Genomic DNA, 27,130 nt, shown 5'->3' on the forward strand with positions numbered 1-27,130 from the left:
CATGTTTGTTCTGAGGGACATGAAGTCTGAAACTGAAATGTGTGCCAGTATTTTCTAACTTCACTCTTTAATGATTTTCTATTACAAACATATGAGGCCCAGATGTAGACATTCATTGCAAATCTGTACATGTTAGATGTAAGGCTTATTGAGGACACATGTATTCACATAAGTCAGTGTTGTCGCATCATGATGTAATTGCTGTAAAAATCATCTACCTTATGCTTAACTTACATTACCATTTAACACTGTGCAAGGATATGCCATTCATTTGTATTCTTAGACATTTATTTTTTATATTCCAGATTCAACACTTATCTTGGAAATCCAACAGAGCTAACTCTGTCTGATGCTAGCAGTATACAGCTATTATATTGAGTAAGTAAAAGTTGTGAGTGCTGCCTGACACCAATGCTACTGTATGTATGTGCATAAGATGAAGGTTTTAGTGCCATTGGTGGTGAGCATGTGTGCTATGTATTGCATCTTGGCCAGTGTAAGGCCATACTGCACATGTCTGCACCTGCACCCACTGCAATTGCTGGCTCCATCTCTGACTCCTTACTTGCATGTGGCTGTGATGACCTTTCCAGTGGTGTTGGGATGTGTGACCCTTCCCCTTGCAGTTACTGCTGAAACTGTTTTGTCAGGATAATTTTGTGAAGTATGGCATAGGCAGTTAATATTTCAGAACATGTATGGGTATTATACTGCCGGACTCCCCAGGATGTATCTAAGTACCAGAACCACCATTTTGGCAGCCCAAACACACACTCTGTAATATTCCTTATTTGACTGTGTGCCTTATTATAGCATTCTTCAGTGGGTATGTGTGCATTTCTGATGGGTGTCATCAGCCACAGTTCTAGTGTAAGATCTGCATCCCCCAGTAGATGAAACTGTGGGATATCCCCCCTAATAAAAATCTCATAAAATTGAGAGTTGTGCAAGATATGTGAGTCATGCTAAGTTGCCAGCACACACAACCTGACAGTTAATAGTGTGGCAGCCCTGTCTATTTATGTACACTCATCCCTGTTCCCTGGGAGGTGCTGTCATTTCTACACATGTACAGTCTATGGCACCAAGGACATCAGGGTAGTGTGCTACAGGCTAGAAATTCTGCATAGTTCTCGCTCTGTCCTCAGTTGTACTGGGAAAATATATGTACTCACTGGCATGCTGCAACATAGCATTCAGGAACTGATAGCGGATCCTGGATCCTAATGGCTGTGAAACCCACCCCATGTCCCCTGTTGGTCTCTGAAAGGTTCCTGTAGCTATAATTCTAAGTGCTACACATATCTTAGTCTCCACTGGTATCGGTTCCCCTTGGTCTGCCCTTGCTCTCAGTTGAGGATGACAGAAGTTGCAGCATTCCTATAGTGTGTCTCCATCCACCCTGCAGAGCTGTATAATTTCTACCTCATGCAGATTATGAAAAGTTAAATGGGGTCTAAAAACCCTTCTCCTTCTTGGCCATGTTCTATCAGTAGTAGCAGCAGTAGCAGCAGTAGCAGATACATGGGCCTTCTGCACATAAACATTAATAAGAGAAATAGCAGCCCTTAACATTCTTTCCATATAGCCTAGTTTCCATGGCTGTATTCCAGTAGGTTATGAAATCTGCAGTGAAAACCATCACTAAGTTTACATGGCTGCTTTATAGCTTGTTGAATAGCTCTGCCATCCTGGATTGATTGATTAGCATACAATTCAGCTCCTTATGCAGTAATTAGCATGCCACAATGTTTACCATGTTTGTGCAGTTCTACACGGTACATAGAGCTGTTTACTGAATACAAAACAGTGAGCTATTGCGTGCGCATCACTCTATGATGTGCACATGGTTTTAGCAGCCCATGCAGGCTTTATTCAATCTGCACCTATATTTATACCTATATATTTGCATATGTCATATGGCCTGAACACAGGCAAATATAGTGGTTCTGTACATATGGCAATGAGTGAACTAAACTTTTTTCTTGCATGAGTCAGGTGTATTCCTTGACAGCCTACTAATTTTATAGAGAGAAATAATGAAGAAGATAATAGGATGAAGACTAACTCATTGCTTTCATTGAGTTATTTCTCTACTGTATGTCTAACATGTCACAAGAATGTTTGGTTTGATATTCATATTCGTTGCTGTGATGCCTGTGCACTGGCCCAGCAATCAAGAGCCTCAGTCCTCACCACTAACACTAGAGAGGGCGTCTCGTATGAGAGGAAAGGATAACAAATACACACAGTAAAGTGCAATTTCCCTTAACAGCACACAGAGATTACAGTCAGTCCAGGGCTGGTCAGTCCCTTGCTCCCCAGGGCCCCAGTAAGACTCCCCACTGGCACAGCTATTGGGTTCAGATATCAGACTAGCTGGCAATCTAACCTCCAGTACCCTCGCTATCCAACCAGTGCTTCATGTTCCTGCTCAAGTAGCTGACACACACACACACACACACACACACACACACACACACACACACACACACACACACGCACACACACACACACACACACACACACACACACACACACACACACACACACACACACACACACACACACACACACACACACACATACACACACACACACACACACACACTTTGAGATATTTATACAACTTCACAGACACTCCTGGAAAAGGCTGACACAGATTCTCCAGCTCTGCCCCTATGCCCAGATTACACAGTAGTAATTACAGCCACCACCAGCTAATAATTATCAGCTACTGGAACACCCTTAAAAGGGGTGCCTAATTATTACTGTGCAATATTAATATCCAATAGTAGCGTAACTTAAACAATCAAGGCTTAATGGAAGGGCTTATAACAGTAAAATCTATAAATATGCAATGTACTCTAGAGTTTAATTTATCTCTACATAAACCAGCCATAGTTGAAAATAGTTTAAAAATATTTAATAATAAATACTAAAAACACAAGACAATACTACTACATCACAGTGCTATTCAAGAGTTCAGAGATCACACAGAAACTTAAAATAATTCAGTAATACAGTTCTGACATAACAGAAAAATACTTAGTCTAATCTTTATAGTCCTAGTTATTTATACAAGAAAACACACTTCTAAGATAACTTACTTAAGACAACAGGCAGTGCTGAGTTAGATGTCCAAGATCAAAATGCTCAATAATCTCTGCTTCTCACTGTTTAAATTGAAACTGCAGTTCTGCTAAACATTACATCATCTTTTACACCTTCCCGGTTCCCAGGCCACACAGAAACTGCATTTACATTATTTTACACTTAGAGCAATAAAGGACATTCCATATGTAAATTCTGGTCATTAACTTTAGCCTTAAAACAATAGGCAGGAAGCCTTCTTCTAGCCGGACTGAAGCCGAATTGTAAAACATCAAAGGTAGTGATGAAATAATTTTAATTTCAAAGGACCAACAAGACATGCTTGACTTAGCTTTCTTTACAGCAGATGGCAATGTTGCCACATTGTTTTAAATTCAACATTTCACATTTACAAATGATAGAATTATGTATCAAATTCTAGTTGACTAGGCTGGCAGCCTTTACCCATCTCTACCCAATCTTCACAATTGCTATGCTCTTTAATTTATGTCATGTGTCTTTATCTAATGTGTATTAAAGTGACAGTTTCTTGTTCCATGGTGAGGGTCTGGTCATAAAACTATAACAGTAATGCTTTATTCTATTAATTTCTGTCATTCTTATTCCATCTCCCAGTACAGTCCAGTGCATTCCACATGCCAATATGCATAACTGCTTAGAGCTCACATTTGCATGCTTCCATAACCAAATACTTCAGCCAGTAATATGAAGGAAAAAGCTGACGTGAAATAACTACATTAGTTCACCACAGGAATGGTCTTCCAGGTCTATATTCGCAGCTGTAACAAGGATGATTTATGCTTATACATATTTCACACTAAGTCAATAGAAAGGCAGTGTTATAATTTTTATAATTTACCACATAGTCAGTACAGGTAACAACTAATGTAGCAAACTCTTTAGTTCCACCTCCTATACATAAAGGATATTGACTGAGAGCAGGATAAACACAGATGCAGTTAGTTTCTCATCTATTTATGACACTATTGAAGGCATAGTTTTGGCTCCCTATTGAAATGTTGGCACTTGAAATGCTGAGTGCCAAATAGCTGAAAAATAAAACAATGAAAACCTGGACTAGAGTGAATCTCCAAAATCACTCTACTCCTTTAAACCCTTGCTCCCCCCCAAACGTTTATATACCAACACTGAGACTGAGCTAGAGAGGTATATAACAAGTTTTGGCCCATTCTTACTGCTGGTGATAATATCAGCAAGATTGTAGGACCTAGCCCCACATTTGTCTACAAGAATATGAAGTCTCTTAAAAGGCTATTGTGTTATCGAAAGAGATTGGGAGGTGACTGCAACATAAACAGCCTCTAAGTCACTTCTCCTTGCTTGAAGTGTAAATACTGTGAACTTATTGATACATCTGGAGAATTTTTTCATCCAGATCTGAATAGGAATGTAGTTTTTTGAGTAGAGGCCAACTGTGATTCCAAACACATATAGCTCATTGTGTAGTGTGTAGGTCATTCTATGTAGACAAAACAGGAGGTTAAGCAGTAGAATAATAGAATATCTGTATATATCACCAACAGAATGACAACAAACAGTGCTAAGTATGTGATGGACCATGATCTTAGCCATCAGTTTAAGTTTTTGGCCATTGGTAGAACAGTAGTAGATGTGAGTTTGGGTGATATAAAGAATAGAACGGAGATCAATGAGATGAAATGGATAGTGTAGCTAAGAGCAGATAGTAGCAAGGGCCTGAATGACAAGGGTCCCATGAAACCTATTTTAAAGGCCATACCTCTATCTAGATAGCACTTTGTATAATTAGGTTGAATGGTAATCATCTTATATATTTTTCAAACACATTTTTACATATGTTTTCCTTACATACACATATATGATTTCCATATTTTTGTTTACTAACTTGTTAGGGACAGAATTTGTCTAATTTTGAGAGTCTCTCAGTATTAGTCATGTTTTTTGTACATAGATATTGTTATTAGTGTGTGTTTTATTTTGAAAGTCATGGGTTTTTAACTGTTCTTAATTTTTTAATTGATTACATTTGGACGGGTGGTGCATTTAGCCTATATTAGAGTTGGGGTGTATGCTTTTGTTCATGTCTGAGGAAGCGGTGATAGAAATGTGAAAGTGCTTACTTGTTTCTGCAATAAACATTGTAACCTGGTTCTAACATTCTGGTTGTTGTTCTTTTTTGAATTCTTGGATATATTACATAAATTGATATATTACATAAATTGTTATTATTTTAGGATTTCACTTTATTATGGAAACTTGAGCTTGAAACAAAAAAAAAATGTTCTACTGAATGAACACACACTGGAGGCTCCGTTTAAACTTCTTAGTGCTTTTGTCCTTTAATATATAAGAAATTTAGAAATACTTTGTAACAAATACTAACACAGTTTAAAATTTGACATAATTTATCACATGATCTAAACAACCAATCTCAGATGAAAGGCAGTTAAATATGTAACCAATTTAAAAGCACAGTGCAATATAAAACATTCTAAACACATCTCAAAAAATCACAATAAATATATAAATACTAAACAATTTTAATATAAAAAGTTCTACCAAAATTATAATTTTTGTGCTAAAAACATTTTGCATTTATGGACTCATTTAGTCTGGGTTTCTTGACTGCTGCTTATATAATTTTCCACTTAGCTTCACTGCACTCTAAAATACATTAATATTTGGGTTTATATTAGAACACCGAATTTGCAAAATTTCGAGTGTTCTAATGTTGAACCCTATTAATCAAAATTTAAAACAGCGAACATACAGAGCAGCAAATTTTTTCCTAGGGAAAAAATGTGCTGTTCCAAAACACACACACACAACACAAGCACACCAAACAAACAGCAATCCACACACATACACCTAAACTCTTACACCTAACCCTACACTAAACTGTACATACGCCACTAACTATCCACTTACCTTAACCCAAACCCTAACCCTAAGGTCCGTCACTTTCACACAGTCACGTCACCCGCGCCCTAACCCTAACTCACCTACCCACCCTAACCCTCACATCCACACAACTGCATACTTACCTGACTCTCACCCTAACCCTAACTCACCTACCCTGCCCTAACCCTCACATCCACACAATCGCACACTTACCTGAACCCGACCCGTAACTTTCCACCACAGTGCTGAAAACACCAAAGCAACAGAAAGGGACAACCAAATTCTTTCCCTAGGAAAAAAAAATGGTTTTCTGTTTCTTCGATATTTTCAGCATTTGCTGAAAATGGGTCGATATTAGAACACTCGAAATTTTGAAAGTTCTGTGTTCTAATATAGACCCTAATATTCTCTGCAAATTTACCCATATTAATCTTATCCATTATAAAAAATAAAAGCTTTTTGATCTCAGTGCAAATGCTGGCATATTTAGATAGAGAGTTGTCAAATCTTTATATTTGATCACTGTAATTTGCTCATAATTTTTTTGCTAACTTCCTAATGTTTTTGTCCTATATGTAGCTCCCACTGTATTTCATGTAGAAGTAATAGACTGTAGTTTTCCATTATACCACAAGGTGAAGCTCCTTTTCAGGAATATAAAAGACAATTTCGAAAGTGAAAGAGGATGCTGGAACACTAGCTGAGAGAGGGAAGACTGAAACACATAGCTGAAGGGAAAAAGGGCCTTGCAGCATGACTGGATTTTCTTTTCTAGTGTTTTTGGGACAGGGAAGTGAAATAGCAGATTGTGTGTGTCTCTTGCTGAAATCCTGGATATGGTATGTTGTGGAATCAGGAGAGAAGTCTGAAACCAGTAGTTCCATGCCTGCTATGATTCAGCAAGAAAAGGTGTTCACTTGGGACTAGTACCGGAAAGCCATAAATGATTACCAGAGTTCTGGTAGGTGATTTTCTACTTTTCTCATCAGAGGAACCACAGCGCCTGGTCACTAGGATATTCTCAATGGAGTGGTGAGAGGCTCTGGCCATCATTTTATATTTTTATAAGATTGTGGTCACCCCCTTAATGCTTTGTGGATTGCAAATAACTGGGATCCATATGAGCTCCAACTTGGGCCGGCAGCAAGACTGTAAGTAGTCACTGGCCAGTGAACAAGGTGTAATAGAGTGTTTTATAGTTGGTCTGTTTAGAATTGATCAAAAGGGGGTAGAGGGTGTTAGTACTACTGAATGACATTGCATTCTCTCATATTTGAATTGTGGCACTATAAATCTTTATTGTTCAATGATAATGCATTTTGCCATGTTAGTACTGCTGCCCTAAAGAATCTTTACTGCTCAATTGCATTGCATTTCCTCATATCTGTATTGTGGCACTATAAATCCTCATTGTTCAATGACATTGCATTTTGCTTGTTTTAGTACTGCTGCCTTCAAGAATTTTGCTGCTCAATAACATTGCATTTTCTCATATATATATATATATATATATATATATATATATATATATATATATATATATATATCTATATATATATATATATATATTGTTGTATTATGACTCTTTTATTGCTTAATGGCATTGCATTTTTCCCATGTTTCTATTGCTGCATTATAAAGCTTTACTGCTCGTTGATATTACCTTCTTTGTGCATGTTTGAATTTCAAGACCTTCTTCTGTTGAGTTCTGGGGAAGAGGGTGAATGTATGATTTCATTGCATGCATATTCTCACCTTGTCTTATTACTAACTGGTGCACTGTTGAAATAATTTGTTTATGGTTGTGCTATTGCTTTTTTAAACTAGATGTGTCACCTAGAATAAGATCTGTCCCTCTTGCCACCTTGGTGTGTTGGGCCTGATAGGAGTGTTACCAGAGTCAGGTAGTAAGGAACCTATGTCTCTTCAGCTACACCTGCAGGTGCGCTGCATTTGGGGGCTCATACGGGATATCCTGTACTGCCTTGGACTCCATCCTATTCCCCTGTATGTGTGGACAGCAAATCCAGCAGAAGCATGAACCCAGAAGCAGCCGCTAAGTGGTACAAACAGCACAATGCTCAGTCAGAGCATTGCTTAGTTCTGGTGTTGCCAGGGGTCACATGGACTGATATGCAAATACATCAAGTCAGAGGATCCTTGCCAGTTGTGGGGCATGGATTTTTGGTGGACAGCACTGTGGACCCTACTGAGCAGAGCACATTGGCCTTATTAAAATAGAAAAGTCCTTTAGTGTATGAGCACATACCTTAGAGTATACAAATTTTCAGGTGAGATTGCAGTCTGTATGGTAATCCCTGAGAAATGCGCTACCTCAGCAACAGATAAAATACCTGTGGAAGCTACCCAAGTAGATCAGAACCTTACACCAGAAGCTGCAGCTTCACTGCTCATAAATACTATAGGGCCTTAAGTTTTGAATGCTTTGGGAAGTATTGTAGAAAAATGCTTAAAGCCTACACAGCCATTCACTGGATTTGGCTACTGCAAATTGCATTTATTTTGTGGCAAACAACCCACACCTCAGGGAGAAGAAGATTTTGAATCCTGGATGGATCAGGCTTCACAAGCCCCAGAGGAGTGGGATATCCCAGAATCTCAGAAGAAGCAGCAGATAGCTGAAAGCCTAAAGGGATTGGCTGTGGATACTATACACAACCTAAGTATGGGTAAGCAAGATTGCATGGCCCAGGACTATTTAGGAGTACTGACGGATGTGTTTGGAAGGACCAAGAGGGCTGCTGACCTACTGTATCAGTTTGAACATACATACAAAGAAGTTAGTGAGAAACTATCTGATTACATTAAGCGATTAGATAAAATGCTCCACCAGATCTACTTAAAGAAGAGGGTGGATCCGAAAGTAGCTGACCAAGTACGGATCAAATTTTACAAGAAGCTCAAACTATGGACCCTGTTGTGTAGAAAATGAGGATGAGAAATAGGGAAGAGAACTTATTCTCAGTTGGTTAAAGAGATGAGGGAAGAGGAAGCCCTGTCGGAAGCCAAATCTCAGTGTTCAAAAGCAACTAAAACAGTGAGTGAACAGCATCAGGAGCCTATAGCCATGCTCACTACTCAATCAGGAGTCATGGCCCAGACTGTCTGAGATGTAGAGGTGTCACAGTTGCAGATGCAGGTGTCTTTCCTGACCAACGCCATAGCTCAAGTCACCAAGACAGTTACAGAATTGCAGAAAGCCATGGTAACTTTAGCTGAAGGGAGGAATACATCAGCTAAAACCTCCATAAAAGGACTCAGGGAAGAACCAAATCAGCCAATGCTCAGAGTTCATATTGGATTTTGTTTTCACTGTGGAGATGCAGGGCCTATAAATCAACATTGTCCTAATGCAGAGAACTTGAAAACAGTGAACAAACTATTATTAGCTAGTACAATGCAGGGAAACTTCAAAGGGCCTCAGTAAAGGAGCAGCTGATTGCCCAGTTACAAAGAGCTCCATAAAATCTAACATCAAGAAACAGCATCCTGGATCTCCTTTCCACACTAACCCTTGTAATAGGGGAGAGAGACTACCTACTATGCACAATTCTACATCATCTGAGGTAAACAATCGAACTGGAAAGCCATCTTAGCCAAAATCCCAGCATATCAGACCACAAAACATTACTAAGCAAGAGTCTTATTCATTAAAATGGCAAAGTCAACCAGCGGTACCACAACCACATGCTGACTGCTGTACAGCTGAACAACACTGGAAACAGAAACTACCCGATGGCCCACTGGGACCGTCCCCTGTCGTGTCAGTAAAGATAGAAGAAGTGCATAGTAAAGCACTGTTGGATACTGGTGCACAAATCACCATTCTGTACAGAGACTTCTACCAAAAATACTTAAAGCATTTGCCACTTGAAAAGTTAGAAGATTTGGAGATCTGGGGGCTAAGTGACACGAAGTTCCCTTATGATGGTTATGCCTCACTCAAGTTAGAATTTTCCACTTCAGTTGTTGGGTCAACAGAAGTTTTTGAAACACTTGCTGTTGTGTACCCCAGGCCAATAGGAAAGGATTCAGCATCTATTTTAGTGAGGACAAATACTGACCTCATCAGAAGAATGTTAATGCCTCAGTTGACCCAGGAACACTCAACACTACATCCTCTCCTGAGACCAGTTTTCTGTGCCCTTCAAAGGGAGAAAGATAGTAAGAAAGATGAAACTGGTCATGTGTGGACCCTGTCTGGGAAAGAGCATATAATTCATTCTGGTCAGGTCACCTGCCTGAGATCCAAAGCGAGGATGTATGGACAAACAGTTTCCTCCCATCTCATGATGGAAACGGATCCATAAAGTAACTTGCCACTGGGGCTGGAACTAGTTTCAGAAGTTTGGCCTGTGGACAAGTTAAAGCATCCTTATGACACTTTGCCTGTGGGGTTGAAAAATAAAGGAAGTACTCCCATTTTCCTGCAATCACAAGTGTGTTTGGGAAATGTTTATGCTGCCACTCCCTTACCTGCTTCTGTGTTAACAAGGAATGAGAGCAGAGCCAACAAGTTGAAGCTGGAAGATATTGAGAGAGGAGGTGGTCTCTTGCCCCCTGAGTGGAGAACCAGAGTTAAAGATCTAGTAATGAAAAAGAAAAGTGTTTTTCTACTAGTAAACTAGATGTGGGATGTGCAAAAAGTGCAGAACACCGAATAAGAGTAAAAGATGACCGGCCCTTCAGGGAACATTCCAGAAAAGTAGCCCCAGGAGACCTGGAGAACTTAAGAAAACATTTGGAAGAGCTAAAAGCTGCAGGGATAATTTGAGAGTCAAGAAGTCCATACGCCTCTCCCATTGTCGTTGTCAGGAAAAATAATGGGTCAATTTGCATGTGTGTTGACTATTGTACTCTGAATCAGCGACCCATTCCAGACCAGTACACAACCCCGCAAACTGAAGATACTCTAAATTGCCTGGTGGCAGTAACTGGTTCAGTGTGCTAGACTTAAGGAGTGGATATATCAAATCCCTATGCACCCAGAAGATAAGGAAGACTGCTTTCATCACCCCTTTGGGATTTTTTGAGTTTTATTGCTTACCTCAAGGTTTATCAAATGCACCAGCAACTTTCCAGAGAATCATGGAAAGAACGGTTGGAGACATGCATCTCCTGGAAGTCTTAGTCTACCTGGATGACATCATTGTCTTTGGGAGGACCCTAGAAGAGCATGAAGAAAGGCTGATGAAGGTATTGGACAGGATTGAGAAGGAAGGTCTGAAGTTGTCATTGGACAAATGCAAGTTCTTCCAACCTTCAGTGACCTATGTGGGACATGTAGTGTCTGCAAATGGAATATCCACAGATCCCAGCAAAGTTGAAGCGGTAACATCTTGGCCCAGACCCAAAACTATCACAGAGCTGCGATCTTTCCTGGGGTTCTGCAGTTACTCTAGAAGGTTTGTGGAAGTATTTTCAAAGATAGCAAGACCCCTCAACCATTTGTTCCGAAATGATGAGAAAGCAGATGAAACAGATTAAGCTATCCTTGCGAAAAAGCCTAAGGGACTGAGAGGTTCTAAAGAACTCATCAAGAGTCGTTGGACTCCTGAGTGCAAAGAGTCATTTGAACAGCTTAAGTATTGCCTCACACATGCCCCTTGTGCTGGCATATGCTGACTCAACAAAGCCATACACTTTACATGTGGATGCTAGCAATGATGGCTTAGGAGGAGTCCTTTACCAGGAGTATGACAAGAAACTGAGACCTGTGGCTTTTATCAGTCGGAGTTTATCCCCCACAGAAAGAAACTGCCCTGCACACAAGTTGTAATTCCTTGCCTTAAAGGGGGCAGTAGTGGACAAGCTGCATGACTATCTCTATGGGGCTAAATTTGAAGTGCAGACTGACAACAATCCTCTGACATACATTCAGACCACTGAAAAGATAGATGCTACTGGCCACAGATGGATGGCAGCTCTATGCAGCTATAATTTCAGTTTGGAATACGGCCCAGGACATGAAAATGGAGATGCTGATGGTCTTTCCAGAAGACCTCAGGGAGATTTACACCCCAACGATGAATGGGTGGAAATTCCAGTGCCAGGGGTGAGAGCTATGTGCCAGATTGCAAACTGCTATCAACACACTGAATGTTTGGCCCAGAAGTTGGGTTTGTCGGCAGCAAGCATACCCTAAGCTTACTGTAATATGGTCACTTTGCAGGCTTCATCTCTACCAGCTTTGAGTAACAGTGACCTCAGGAGAGATCAAACAGAAGACTCCTTAGGTCAGCTGGTGGTAGCTGCTTTAGAGAAGAAACAAGTTAATATGCTTCATATGGATATTCATCCTCTGGCAAGACTTTTGGCCAAAGAATGGGACAAACTCCAGATACAGAATAGACTAGTGTATAGGAGAACTCCTAGTGCACTCGGCAGTGAAAAATGGCAATTGTTGCTTCCTCGTAAGTATAGAGAAGTAGTACTCTGGTCATTGCATGATGAACATGGTCATCTTGGTTATGACAGAACTATGGGTCTGGTACAAGACAGGTTTTACTGGCCATGCATGAAGCAAGATGTTGAGGATTATTGTTGTACATGTCTTTGTTGCATTCAGAGAATGACTCTGCCTACCAGAGCTGCCTCATTTGGTCAAATGGAAAGTAGTGGACCCATGGAACTGGTCTGTATAGATTTTCTGTGCATTGAACCAGAGGAAGATGGGATCAGTAATGTGCTGGTGGTGACAGACCATTATACCAGTTATGCTCAGACATTTCCCATTCACGATCAGAAAGCTATTACAGTGGCAAAACTACTAGTTGAGATGTTCTTTGTACACTATGGCCTGACAAAAAGGATACACTCTGATCAAGGACACGATTTTGAGAGCAAGCTTGTCCATGAACTACTCACTCTGTTGGGAGTCAAAAAAACCTGAACGTTTCAACAGAACATTATTAGACATGTTGGGGACACTATCTTCTGAGAAGAAGAGTCAATAGAGTAGACATGTAGCCACAGTGGTGCATGCTTGCAACAGTACTAAAAATGATGCTACAGGATTCTCGCCTTATTTACTAATGTTTAGAAGAGAAGCCTGTCTTCCTGTTGACGTCAACTTTGGAGTCACAGCTGATGATACACCAGTGCGATCTCACAGCAGTTATGTGGACAGACTCAAGAAGAAACTCAAATAGGCTTATGAGCTTGCTGAAAAATAAACAGGACAAAGACATCAGGAAAACAAGGTTCACTATGGCAAAAAAGTAAAAATGCATGACTTGCAGCCAGGGGACAGAGTTCTTTTGAGAAATTTGGAACTACAAGGAAAGCATAAAGTAACTGACCACTGGGGATCTGAGATTTACATAATTTGTTCTTGGCTACCTAATATCCCTCTCTACCAAGTTTTCCCTTAGGGGAAAGAAGGATCCATAAAAACCTGGCACTTAAACAACTTAATACCTTTGGCAAAATCAGTGAGGCTCATGAATCTGGAACCCAGAATGGCTCAGTGGAAGCCTAACTCAAAGTGATCCAGAAGGCTAAGGTGGAGAGGAACTATCCTCTCCATTATTCAAGAGCCTATGCTTCCTGCTACTGAAGGAGAGGAGGACAGTGATGATGACTGGGATTTTAGTGGGCTTTTTTATGAGGATGTTCAAGACCCTGTGAGCTGTATTCTCAATGTAGATGCACTGGAATTCATTCCTTGTCATTTTGAGCAGCTCAGACCTAACAATAGACTAAGTAATGTTTCTGTTCCTCTTGTAGAACCTGATAGGTTCATAGATTAGTGCTAAGCTAACTGCCCTTGTGAGCCATTTTAAGCCTAACCAATTATCCCTTGTGAGATTCAAACCCTGCACCTTGTGTTTGTAAAGCAAACACCTTAACCATTAGGCCACCCTCCCAACCCAATGATACTAATGGAGGCCCTGCTATGCAAACTTCAGAAAATAGTGCTGAGGGAAATGAAAGTGAAGTTATACAAAAGGAGATCTTAGAAGTAGACAATATGCCTACTGAAGAACAAGACAATGAATGTGATGTGAATGGCATACCTTCCAAGCAAAATTCCTTAGCTGTCTCTGCTGAACCAAAACTGCAGAGACTGATTCGGCCCCCACAGAGACTTACTTATAACAGTTTGGGACATAGTACACAGGAACCTGTGAACACAGCTCATCGGAGGGTCTGCGCTTATAATCCCTATGCTTCCTACTCCAGTGGTGACACCCCATCCGAAGTTAAGCATAAGGCTGATTACCCCTGGTGGAATGTACCTTTTGAATGCAAAAATATTGTTCAGTTGATGGTGCATTAGTGTCTTCAAATATGTTCTGCTAATATACCTTTGACTTCAGGGGACCCAAGATTTTCAAGTGGGGGGGGGGTGTAGCTCCCACTGTATTTTATGTAAAAGTAATAAACTGTAGCTTTCCATTACACCACAAGGTGGATCTCCTTTTCAGGAATATAAAAGACAATTTCAAAAGTGAAAGAGGATTCTGGAAGAATAGCTGAGGGAGGAAAGACTGAAACACGTAGCTGAAGGGGAAACGGGCCTTGTAGCATGACTGGATTTTCTTTTCTAGTGTTTTGGGACAGGGAAGTGAAGAAGCAGATTGTGTCTGTCTCTTGCTGAAATCCTGGATATGGTATGTTGTGGAATCAGGAGAGAAGTCTGAAACCAATAGTTCCATGACTGCTATGATTCAGCAATAAGTCATAGATGATTACCAGAGTTCTGGTAGGTGATTTTCTACTTTTCTCATCAGAGGAATCATGGTGCCTGGTCACTAGGATATTCTCAATGTAGTGGTGAGAGGCTCTGGCCATCATTTTATATTTTTATAAGATTGTGTTCCCACCATCTTTAATGCTTTGTGGATTACAAATAACTGGGATCCATATCAGCTCCAACGTGGACCCCATCATGCCAGCAGCAAGACTGTAAGTAGTCACTGGCCAGTGAACAAGGTATAATAGAGTATTTCATAGTTGGTCTGTTTAAAATTGATGAAAATGGGGTAGAGGGTGCTAGTACTGCAGAATTACATTGCATTTCCTCATATCTGTATTGTGGCACTATAAATCTTTATTGTTCAATGGCATTGCATTTTGCTCGTGTTAGTACTGCTGCCTTCAAGAATTTTGCTGCTCAATGACATTGCATTTTCTCATATCTGTATTGTTGTATTATGACTCCTTTATTGCTTAATGACATTGCATTTTTCCCGTGTTTGTATTGCTGCATTATAAAGCTTTACTGCTCATTGATATTGCCTTCTTTGTGCATGTTTGAATTTTAAGACCTTCTGTTGAGTTCTGGGGAAGATGGTGAATGTATGATTTCATTGCATGCATATTCTCACCTTGCCTTATTGCTAACTGGTGCACTGTTGAAATAATTAGTTTATAGTTGTGCTATTGCTTTTTTAAACTAGATGTGTCACCTAGAATAAAATCTGTCCATCTTGCCACATTGGTGTGTTGGGCCTGGCCTAATAGGGGTGTCACCAGAATCAGGTAGGAAGGAACCCATATCTCTTCAGCTACACCTGCTGGTTTGCTACATATATAAAAACAAGAGCACACGTCACAAATAGTAACATAAATAACTCCACAAGAGTTAAAATTGAACCTGTCTCTTGCCATAGTGATTCTAAATATACACTTGAAAAATGATAAATATATCTATAGTACTTACACTTTCCACATTTAAATGTACCCCAATTATGCACAAAACCTAAAAATGAAACACTATATTTTTCCAAAAAAAAAAGATCCAACATTTTTGCTCCTTTTATAAGTAAATAATGGTTGTTCTCCTAAGATGTTGGCCATTTCACTATTACCAAGTATAATTTTCCACTTGTCTTGCAAGATATTTCTAATCAGGGTCATATCTGAAGTAATGGGAAGTGGAAATTCACCCCCATATCTCAAGATTTGGGTGTTAGCATCAACTTTTGGAATTACTTCATGCATTTCATCTGTATCATTTTTATTTAAAATGAGTTTAGCTTTAGCTTGTCTTAATAAGATAACCACTTGAATACTTTTAGATAGCAAGCTGTCATCATAACTTCTATTATGGAAAAGTGTCTTTAAATATTCAACTTTCAGGAAAAAAATTATGATCTTCACTAGTCAGTCTACTAAGCATAATAAACTGACTTTTTATTACACCCCTCTTCATATGAAAGGGGTGTTGATTTTTCCTATGCAAGTATGTATTAATGAAAGTTTTTTTTCCTAAAGATCTTACTTATTAGCTTGTCACTGCTTCAAGTGAAATCTAAATAGCTAAAAAGGTTGATGCCTTTCCCAGTGCCACTAACTGTGAATCTCAAAAACAAAGTGCTTACATTCAGATCATTAAATAACTGAAAAAAATAATATCTTGTTTCTTTCCAGAATATAAACAAATCATCAATAAAACAGCTGTAGAAAAGGACTCTTTCAAATAGATTATGGGGTATAAAAAAATTCTGGTCCCAGTATTCCATCACAAGATTAGCAAAAACATGAGTATTTTGGAATGAGAGAGATAAATGCGAAGTAGGTTGTAGTAGTGTTTGAGAGAGGATAATATATCGAGGCTAGCTGTTGAGTTGGGGCCTAGGGTGTTGCCAGTAGTTGAAATTAAGGTAGCTATACTTTCTATTAAGTGAGAATTAAATAATTCTGCAATTTGAGATGGAGATTTGTCTGTAGTTGGGGTGGAATTTTGTTTGGATCCTGGGGAAAGTAGTGATGAGATTGTAGACCAGAAGTTTTTAAGGTTAGTTCTATGATCTGTTATTTGCTGTGTGTTATGTGTCTTTTTTTTTCCTGATTTCATAGAGATGTATATTTTTGTAGATTTTGATCATTCCTGTTCTTATGCCATTCTTTCCAGGCCTTATCTCTGTGAATTAGTAGCTTCATGGTGGATTTAGTTTGACAGGGTGCATGATTAATTGTGGTTCTTTTTGTTCAAAGTGGAGCTAGATTGGGCAGTAGTTCCCATGGTCCATGCTGGATACCCCCTTGTGGCATGGAATAATTGTAGCTTTGTGCCATTCAGTAGGCACAAAGCCTGAAGTGAGGCTATGATTGAACATGGTACTTAACTGGGGTGGCAGTTCATTTTGTAGTTTGTGCAGAACACAGCCCAGGTGTCTAGAAATAACCTGTTGACTTAATTAACTGCATCATCTAAGGGAAGTGTTTTAAGTAAACACCAGTTTAGAGGGTTTAATATTTTATTGAAGTGTCCCTTGCTGAAGTTTGTTAAATTTTGGGAATATTTATAAATATGGATTTTAAGAGATTGAGAGATTGTCCTATAGGTATAGGAAGGATGGTGATCATTTAAAGTATCCAGGAGGGGGTCAAACATGGAATATTTCTTAGGATCTGTAATGAAGATCCAGTTGAGAATTGAACCTTAGTTGCAGTTTTTTGAGATTCTCATTGGAGTTGTGATGGGTTGCATAAAGCCAAAGAGATTTATGCTGTTGACTGGAAAATCAGAAGTTAAGTTTTTCTAATTGATGTTGATGTCACTCATAATAATTAATTCATTGGATATGTTTTTGATCTAAGAGAGAATGTATGATTCTGTTATGGAGGCAGCTAATAATGCAAACATCCAGACCTTCATTGTATAAAGATATACTTTTTTCAATATATCACATTGCCATAATTCTCATTCCGATTTGGGTAATTTCATTGAGAACAAAAAGTTCAAATGAAGTTTTAAATTAAGGTTCATAGGTAGGTACTAGGCTATCGACCCTAGGGCCTGTACAAACCTAGCCATAAAGATTCCCTGGCTTACGCCACCCAAAAATTATTTTCCTGTGCCCCTGTTGAGCAGAACCACAGAAGTGATCCCTGGGGTGAATGTCCTATTTCCCATCTAATCGTTAAGATTTTTCTTAAAGAGGGCTAATGAGGTGCTCTCCTTGACATGAATGAGCAGTCTGTTCCAAAGTATGAGGAGTCTCTGGGACAGGAACCTATTTCTCCAGCATGTTTTGTCTATTGTGGTGATGAGGTTTAGGTCCCTGAACATGTGGCTCGGAGGGATTGGGATTTCTGTAAGTGTAGCATGTCCAACAGCTCTGGGTTTGACATGGCTTTGTATGTTAGGCAGAGATTGCCTCTGATAGGCGATATGTCACAGAGTAGAGCAGGAGTTTTTTGAGACGATCTGCATAGGGCATCTGTTTGAGGCCAGTGCTACTTTTCATGAGGTATTTCTGTGGCCTTTCCAGTTGTTGCAACTGTCTTGTGAGGTACATAAGAAAAGGAGAGTTGTACTCTATAATGGGTCTAATGAGGGATGAGTAGAGAGGAACAATGACCTCCTTTTTCTGGATGAGAAGCCTTTTGTGATGAGGTGTGCCATGTAGAAGGATTTCCTGACTACTGTGGTGATGTGGTTATCAAAGGAGAGACTACTGTCCACCTGTGTCTCTAGATCTCTTATCAACCTTTCGGTGTTGAGTGGACTACCACCTATGTGGTAGTTCATGGGCACAGGTTTTTTCCCAAAAAGTATGACTATGCATTTTTTGGCATTGAGCTTGAGGCCATGGCTTTGACACCAAGCATTTGTCTTAGTGAGGCCCTTTTGTAGAATGTCCCCTTCATTTGGGGATTCAATAATGGCTCCCAGTTTGCAGTCATCTGCAAACTGTGTTAGCCATAGACCCTCTGTGTTGGCCTACACTTCAGACAAGTAAATGCCAAATAGGAAAGGACCCTGACTGAACCCTGTGCTACTCCACTTGTCACTGGTCTGGAGTCAGATTTGGAGTCAGCTACTTTCACGGTGTGGGCTCTGTCAGTGAGTCAGTTGGCAACCCATCACGTGACATAGGGATTTATGCCCAGTTTAGTGGGTTTATCTATGATTCCAGAGTGGGGGATGGTGTCAAATGCCTTGGCGAGTTTTAGATAGGCTGTGTGCACCCCTTTACCCTCATCCACAGCTCTGGTGACTGCTTCAAAGAAGTCAATCAGGATTAGGAGACATGATCTGCCTTTCATGAACCCCAAACTTGGTGGGGTCCAGAGTTTAAAGGTTACCTACATCTTTGTTTATAAGTTCCATGATGATACATTCCATGGATTTGTAGATCAGGCTCATCCAGCTAATTGGGCAGTAGTTCCCATGGTCCATGGTGGATACCCCCTTGTGGCATGGGATAATTGTAGCTTTGTGCCATTCAGTAGGCACAAAGCCTGAAGTGAGGCTATGATTGAACATGGTACTTAACTGGGGTGGTAGTTCATTTTGTAGTTCGTGCAGAACACAGCCCAGGATGTTGTCAGGTCCCATTGATACTGTATTCTTGGCTTTGGAGAGTGCAGCCATGATTACAGAGACTTGGTATTCTTCTGGTATTGAGATGGGCCCTTTAGGGGGTGAGAGGGAGATGAAGTTAGCACTGAACCTATCTGCCAGGATGTTGGCAATATCAGTTGGTTCTGTATATTTCGTGCCATTGTGCTGTTACTCAAAGTATATCTGAGTGTTGCCACTGAGATTCTTGACATAACTATAGAGTGTCTTGTGGTTGTCTTTAGAATCTGTGGTGATTTTGTTTTCATAACTAGCTTTGAAGGGTCTTATGAGGGATCTCAGCTTCTTACTGAGCCTGACAAGGGAGTTTTTCCAATCTTGGGATTTATTCTTTTTTGCAACAGTATCTTCCTTTTGTTGTAGAGTTTGTTTATGTCAGGTGACGACCAGATTGGCCTCCTTTTTTTGGAGGAGAGCATCTTGGTTCTTTTTGGGATGGCATGATCCATGCACTCATGTATGTTTTCGTACAGTGCATTGGTGTAAGAATCAGCAATCGTACTTCTACTTTCTGTCTGCATGGGTGTCGTGAAGTTTGCCACTTCTGTCTTGAGAAGCATGAAGCTGGCTTTGGAGAAGTTTTTAATGGTGGTTACCTTAATGGGGGGGTGGGGGCAGGATGTAGATGTCTAGGGTGATCAGCTTATGGTCAGATCTGACCATCGTGGAGCTGACCTCTGGTGTGGAGCATCGGTCACCCATGTTGGTAATGACCAGGTCTAGGATATTGGTGCCCCTGGTGGGGGTATGGATAAGTTGATCCAAGGCATTGGAATTTATGAATTCCAAGAATCGGTGAGCAAATGTGTTGGTACATGAGTAGTTTTGCCAGTTAATGGCTGGGTAGTTGATGTCGCCCAGTATTAGGGTATTGGGTTGTACCTTAATACTTTCCAGTATGTTAAGAAAAGTGGAGTGGGAATCATGGGGCATGGTGCGGGATCTGCAGCAAGCTACAATTTGGAATGCAGTCTCTTCTAGTGTTAGTTGCACCTGGAGGATCTTGGATGCATTATGCTGGGCAACTAGCCTGGAGGTGTGGATATCCTTGGTGAATGTGGACATGCCTCCAACTTTATTGTTTCGGTCCAGGTTAGGTGGCGTGAAAGGTGTGGTATGAACTGTAGCTTGGTATTGCAGGGGTGATCTCTGGAGTCTTGAACCAGGTCTCTGTTATTAAACAGATGTTGATGTTCTCCATTTTGAGGAGTGCCTCGAGTGAGTGCATTTGAGGTTTAGATTTCTAGCTTTGAGTATTATTACCCTCAGATTTTGCTTGCTTGTTCCTGTTATGGTGGTAATTTTGTCATTTGAACCCTGTATAAAAAAGGCACTATAGGGGTGGCAAGAGCCTTAGCCAGTATCTGGAATCCCAGGGCTGACAGGTGCAGGCCATCTCTGGCAAAGCATCGTGGTCTGTCAATCATGTCATCGCAGGCAAACAGATACTGGATCCCCCTAGAATGACACCAAAAACTTAGCCAATTGTTGAAGTCAATCATTCTATCCTGTTACTGTGGTATCATTCTGGGTGATGGTAGGATGCTACTCAGGGCTAGAGTTATAATTGCCTAGGCTACAAGATCTGAGAGCTCCTCCATGACTCTTTTCATATAGTCCAGGGAGGTACATCTCAGGTCATTCACTCCAACATGGACAATGACAGAGTCATATTTGTACTTGTTATGGAGTGACCTGAGTGCATGCATTATGTGTCGGATCCTGGCACCTGACAGGCAGCTGACTGTAATTTTCTCCTTGTTTAGCCTGGTGAGTGGGACATTATTGTGTCTGACTATAGAGTCACCTGTTTTTTTTTTTTTCTTACAACACCAGCTCTTCAGCTCGAACAGACCTCACTGCACAAATGTTCAGATAAAACAACGGCCAGTTCACCAAAACAGTTTATTCTCTGTAGAATCTCTAGCGCCTCGGCTTTACAAAGCCTTCAAGGAGTAACTAACAATACACTTCCATTCAATATTTATACACACACCCATTAACTCATTATACAATTAAGAGTTCATTAAGCAATTAGGAATCCAATTAAAAAACAATAGTATGTTTATATTACACTCTTACAGCAACAGTCAACATTTAACCCTTTTGGCATTAATGTTTGATATTTTAAAATAAAAGTTAATTCTTTCTTTAAAAGTAAGTTTTTTTATTTTTTCCTCACTAGCTTCATTTCTAGTAATCTTTTCTAAAATAGACACCCTAAAACTAGTAACGTCAGAGTTATGGTATTTCACAAAATGTTGAGCCAAAGGGCTCTCTAACTTATTGTTCTTAATGTCTCTCAGATGCTCCATAATTCTAACTTTAAACATTCTTTTCGTCTGTCCTATATAAAATTTTGTACATCCACATTTTATAATATAAATGACTTGTTCAGTGACACAACTAAAAGAACCTGTAGATTTGAAGCTTATTCCATTTATATAGGGAAAAACACAATCCACATGAGCACAAACTTTACATTTCCCACAAGGTGTGGTACCTGTATTTCTTATTGTTCTACCTACATCTTGAATGGGTAATTCAAATTTAGTATGTACTACTAAGTCTCTTATGTTCCTCCCTCTTCAATAACTAAACATTAATTTTTTGTTAGTCATCTCACTTAATTCTTTAAAATTTTGTAGGAATCTCCAAAAATATGATATACATCTCTTAATATCATCACTACAGATATTATATGTGGACACCATAAAAATATTGTCCATATTTCTATATTCTTTACTGTACATCATATCACTTTTCTTTTTTACCTGAAATCTGTTATTATATCTTTTACAAAATAGTTCATCCCTACTTTTCTTTACCACTTGCATATTATATCTTCTATTCATAAACATTTCTGTGGTGTCATTAACTTCCTTTAGGAATTCTTCCTCATTATTGCATATTCTGGAGATCCTTAATAATTCACTATATGGTATAGCTTCTATTACATGATTCGGATGGCAACTAGTGCCCATCAAGAATTGATTAATACAATTAAATTTTCTATGTATTCCAGTGGCTATATGCTCTCCTATAAGCCCCTTTAGATTAATATCTAGAAAAGAGACATTATCTCCACACTGTATTCCATCAAATTTAATATTAAACCTATTCTTTTGTATATCTTGTATAAAATTTTCACTATCATTTTTGCCTCCTTTACACAAAAAAATCAAGTCATCTATAAACCTAAAATAGTGTATAACGTATTTTTTTTTTACAAAATAATGTGTATAAATACACTCAGATTCCATTAGACCCATAAAAATGTTAGCATACATGGGTGCAAATGCTGCACCCATGGCTGTGCCTTGTATTTGGTGATAGGTTCTGTTATTGAAGTTAAAATAATTATTTTCCAAACAGAATTTAACTAATTCCAACACATAGTGTGTTAATGGATAATCTCCCATTGATTTAAGTAATGCCTCTATGCCATGTATATTTTTGATATTCGTATATAAACTACTAACATCCATCTATTTTAGAAAAGATTACTAGAAATGAAGCTAGTGAGGAAAAAATAAAAAACTTACCTTTAAAGAAAGAATTAACTTTTATTTTAAAATATCAAACATTAATGCCAAAAGGGTTAAATGTTGACTGTTGCTGGAAGAGTGTAATATAAACATACTATTGTTTTTTAATTGGATTCCTAATTGCTTAATGAACTCTTAATTGTATAATGAGTTAATGGGTGTGTGTATAAATATTGAATGGAAGTGTATTGTTAGTTACTCCTTGAAGGCTTTGTAAAGCCAAGGCGCTAGAGATTCTACAGAGAATAAACTGTTTTGGTGAACTGGCCGTTGTTTTATCTGAATATAGAGTCACCTGTGACTAGTGTGTTGGGTATGTTGTTTTGCCTTAGCAGCTGAGGTTGTGTGGCACACTGGTTTTGTGAGCTATGTGTCGCTTGGATTGGTGCTGGTTGCTTGAGTTTCAGCTTCGGAGGTCTAAGAGACTTTGTAAATGTAGGTGTGTGTTTTGTGTTACTATGTGTGGGTTTTGGTGGTGTAGGTTTAGAAAGACTATGTGTTGTGTGGGTGTTTACATTCACCTCTTGACTGACTAATCCAGTCTTGGTTGGAGAGAGCTTGGCTTCCAGCTTGGCTATATAAGTGCATCTCTCACAGGTTGTAGTGCTGGGTGGTAATAGGAGAGGGTTGCCTGTGTACATGAGGCAATTGCTGCATTGTCCCAAGATGCCCAGATTCACCAGGTGGACAGGAGAAAACACTGGGAGCTGACCCATAGACAAGACTGGATAGGTGCTTGTTTATTTAAGTACTAGAACTGTTTTCCTCTTTACTTAGTAAGGAAGGTTTTGTGCTGTAGCAATTTATAGAATATTTAGTGCTTACAAGTTCTAAGCAAGTGCTGAGCTCAAAGAATCAGGTTTGAGTGCTAAAACTGGAAAACTGGCTAGTTTTTAGGGAAAATTTGAAGAGAAAACTCTCTGGTGCCGGCAATAATTTAACCTTAGCTAAGTGGCTCTGTGCGATGTGCAAACCCACGCAAACACAGGTTTTTAAGCCAGAAAGTTGAAAGGGAAAGAAAGCATCCCCAAACAGCCAATGAGGTACAACTCCTGAGCTGAAAACCACTCCTCTAGTGACAGATAGGCATCTCAATGCTTACCCCTCCCACTGATAAGCAGAAACACAAAAATAAAATCCTGAAACCACCAAATCTGGGATCCGGACTATTCTAGCATAGAAAAAAGGTGGAAAATGAGAAAAACAGATAGTAAAATTTTTTGTTGTTGTTTTGTTTTTTTATGTTAAATTAGCAGAAAAATTCAATTAAACAGTAAATAGGCACAGAAAAGTCTATCGCACCTGAGTGTGTAGCCTGCAACTGTAAATGCAGTTTAAACTTTGAATTTAAGCAGAAATCAAGTGCACAAACAGTAAAATAACTTAAAATACACTAGAAATAGTAGCAAGACGACTTTAAAATGGCTTTTAAAAGAAGAAGCAAAAAAGATAGTTTGTTACAACATTTGAATAGTGAGAAAAGACATTTTATTCAACTCCCCTCCTGCTGGGTAAAACTGAAAACATTGTAATGCAGTGATGTCTAGCTAAATATCATCCAACCTGACCAAACATAACTTGTTTCTCTGGAGGAAATGCATGCCACTCTACATATTCTAAGATACATTATCTGAAATTCAACTTCTTTATATTCAAGCATCAGCAAGGATACTACAGACAGGCACATACAAGGCTGGCAATGTCATATTTATGTTTTTTTTTGTTGTCAAACACAATACACTGGGTGCATATATTGTATTACATACACATACATACATGCATACTTACATAAATGAATATATTGTGTATGCAGAATGAGAACAATATCTAGCCAGTCTGCATATTTGCTCTTGTCACATCACAGCTGTCCTAGTGATCCCTCCCACATGTAACTTGTAGTCCCCCTTCTTAAAAGCACCAGTGGTTTTACACAGTATCACTCCTTCAGAAATGTAATTAGACTTGGCCAAAAGCACTTGTGTAAAAAATAGCACTTTATTCTATCCAACCAAAAGTCTGTGCATCGAGGAACAAGACTGTTCTACATCTCCTTTTATTTATTTATTTAGTTAGTTAGTTAGTTATTGACATTTGTTGATCAGGAAAGTCCAGTGGGTCAGCAACCCATTTTTTGTGGAGGTTTCGGGAGAAAAGCTCAACTACTAAAGATGTTCATAGTTAAAAGTATTAAACACTTTTAACACAGCAAATTTTATAGGTTATGTAGTACAACAGATGCTAATAGAAATTGACATAGTTACTATATACATATACGTATGTCAACTATTGACAGAAATGCTATATCAATACAATACGTGTAATACATATTCTAGTCACAAAGTGCCAGAATTATCATATGATTCATCAGGTGTATTCAAATGAGCTTTGGGTTTGATAATGTAGCTAGGAAGAGTTGAATTGTAAAGCTCTGAGGGAAGGAAGAGGGAGGTAGTAGTGCAGCAGGAAACAGGAGAAGAACAGGAAGGGGATGGTAAGGCTTTTTGGTATTAGACATAAGAGATAAGAGAAGGTAAATTATAAAATGGCAAAGTGGTGTGAAAAAGAAAGTTATATTAGAGCAGTGTCTGAAACTGAACAAGAAAGGGAAAAGAGAGGAAGCGTGTTATTTAATGACGGGGTTGGTAAGAAGACAGAGAAAAAGAAAATAGGGAGATGGTTTTCTGTCAGCTGAAAGACTTATATGTCCAGATCAGTTCTGTGCAGATCCATAATATACTGCCCTTTACATACTACATTAATTGCACACCTCTTATAAATATAGCTCCAGGATTTTCATCCTTTCATCATGTTCTTAACAATCCTCCCACTTTATAATCTTGATAACCCTTCTCAGTCTCTGCTATATCTTTTCTCTTAAGTTACTAGTACTCTGTATATATGGACACCAGAATTGTGCACAACAGTCTAGCTGCAATCTTATCAGTGCACTGCAAAATGGCAAACTTACCTCATCGTCTCTACAATCAGCACAAAAATAATGTGCTTCACCTTCGTATATGTCTGTGTTCTGTATTCCCAACACTCCTTCAGCTGATTCATTGATTTAGAGTATAAATCAAGCAGATCCTTTACTGTCTATCTAGAATCATCAGCCACTTCAACTCATATATTGCATGCATTGCTATCTCCAATATAAATTTCCTTACATATACTTAGTTTTTAATTGCCATCTCAAATACAACCCCTCTTGTTTTCCCAAATCCATTTAGAGATTGGCACTGCAACTTGCACGGTGCTCTGTGTCGTAGTAGCATTTGCAGATAGTTTAATTGTGCTTCTTACCCTTAATGTTATGTCTGAAACATATTCATTAATTAAGATGGGTTCCAGTACTGACCTTTTAGGAACCAGAGCACAGTTATCCGATGTTGACCTGTTATTACTACTTTTATTTCAGTATGTCAGTCTTCTAATATTAACATCTCTAAAGATATTCTCACATCACAAATATGATTTTGATATAGTGTTTTAGAATCTTAAATGGCATAATTCTGGAAAGCAGAAACCTTTATGCTTCTAAAGTTTAATCAAGATATTGATAAAAGAATCATCAAAGGAATGTTGTATGGTTTTGTAGTGAAACAGAAGTATGACTTAGCCTATAAAGTATTTGGGGATTGGTAATATTTCTGTACTTCTAGATTCCATGAACAATATCACCGGGCGCCGTCTGCTATTCCCTACTTGCTATTCTTCTCTGAAGAACAATAACTGCTGCCAGCCAATAGCATCTCTGCCCACAGCCCTATTCGTATACAAGTCACCAGTTTTCACCATCACTTGGTGGATTAAATCAATGAACTATAAAAACTGCATACTGATGACATTAGTTTCATTCATGTTCATTCAGCTCAAATAAACTGTGATATCATTTAATCAGACAATAGCTTCTGACCCAAGTATATGTTATAGAGGAGATCATGCTTGATCATGTACTCACATTTGATTTTACTTCTTTTATGCATTAAGGTCTGCTCATTGTCCTGTTAGATCTTCTTTGTTCTACTAGTATGAGTTTAAGGCAGTATAATGTTAAAGAGAGAGGAACTGTACTGCAATCAGTGTGCAACCACAAAGGGGGTGTTAGAGAAGAGAACTTGCTTGGCTGTATACTTCAAAGTGTTGTTATTTTCAGCAATCTGTTCAAATTTATTTTATTGGCCTGTTGTTTCTTGTAGTGGTTCATTTGGTTGTGTGTTTCCTGTGC

Source organism: Protopterus annectens, chromosome 1.part2 (genome assembly GCF_019279795.1).
Source record: "Protopterus annectens isolate FY-2018-M chromosome 1.part2, PAN1.0, whole genome shotgun sequence".
Taxonomy (NCBI): Eukaryota; Metazoa; Chordata; order Ceratodontiformes; family Protopteridae; genus Protopterus; species Protopterus annectens.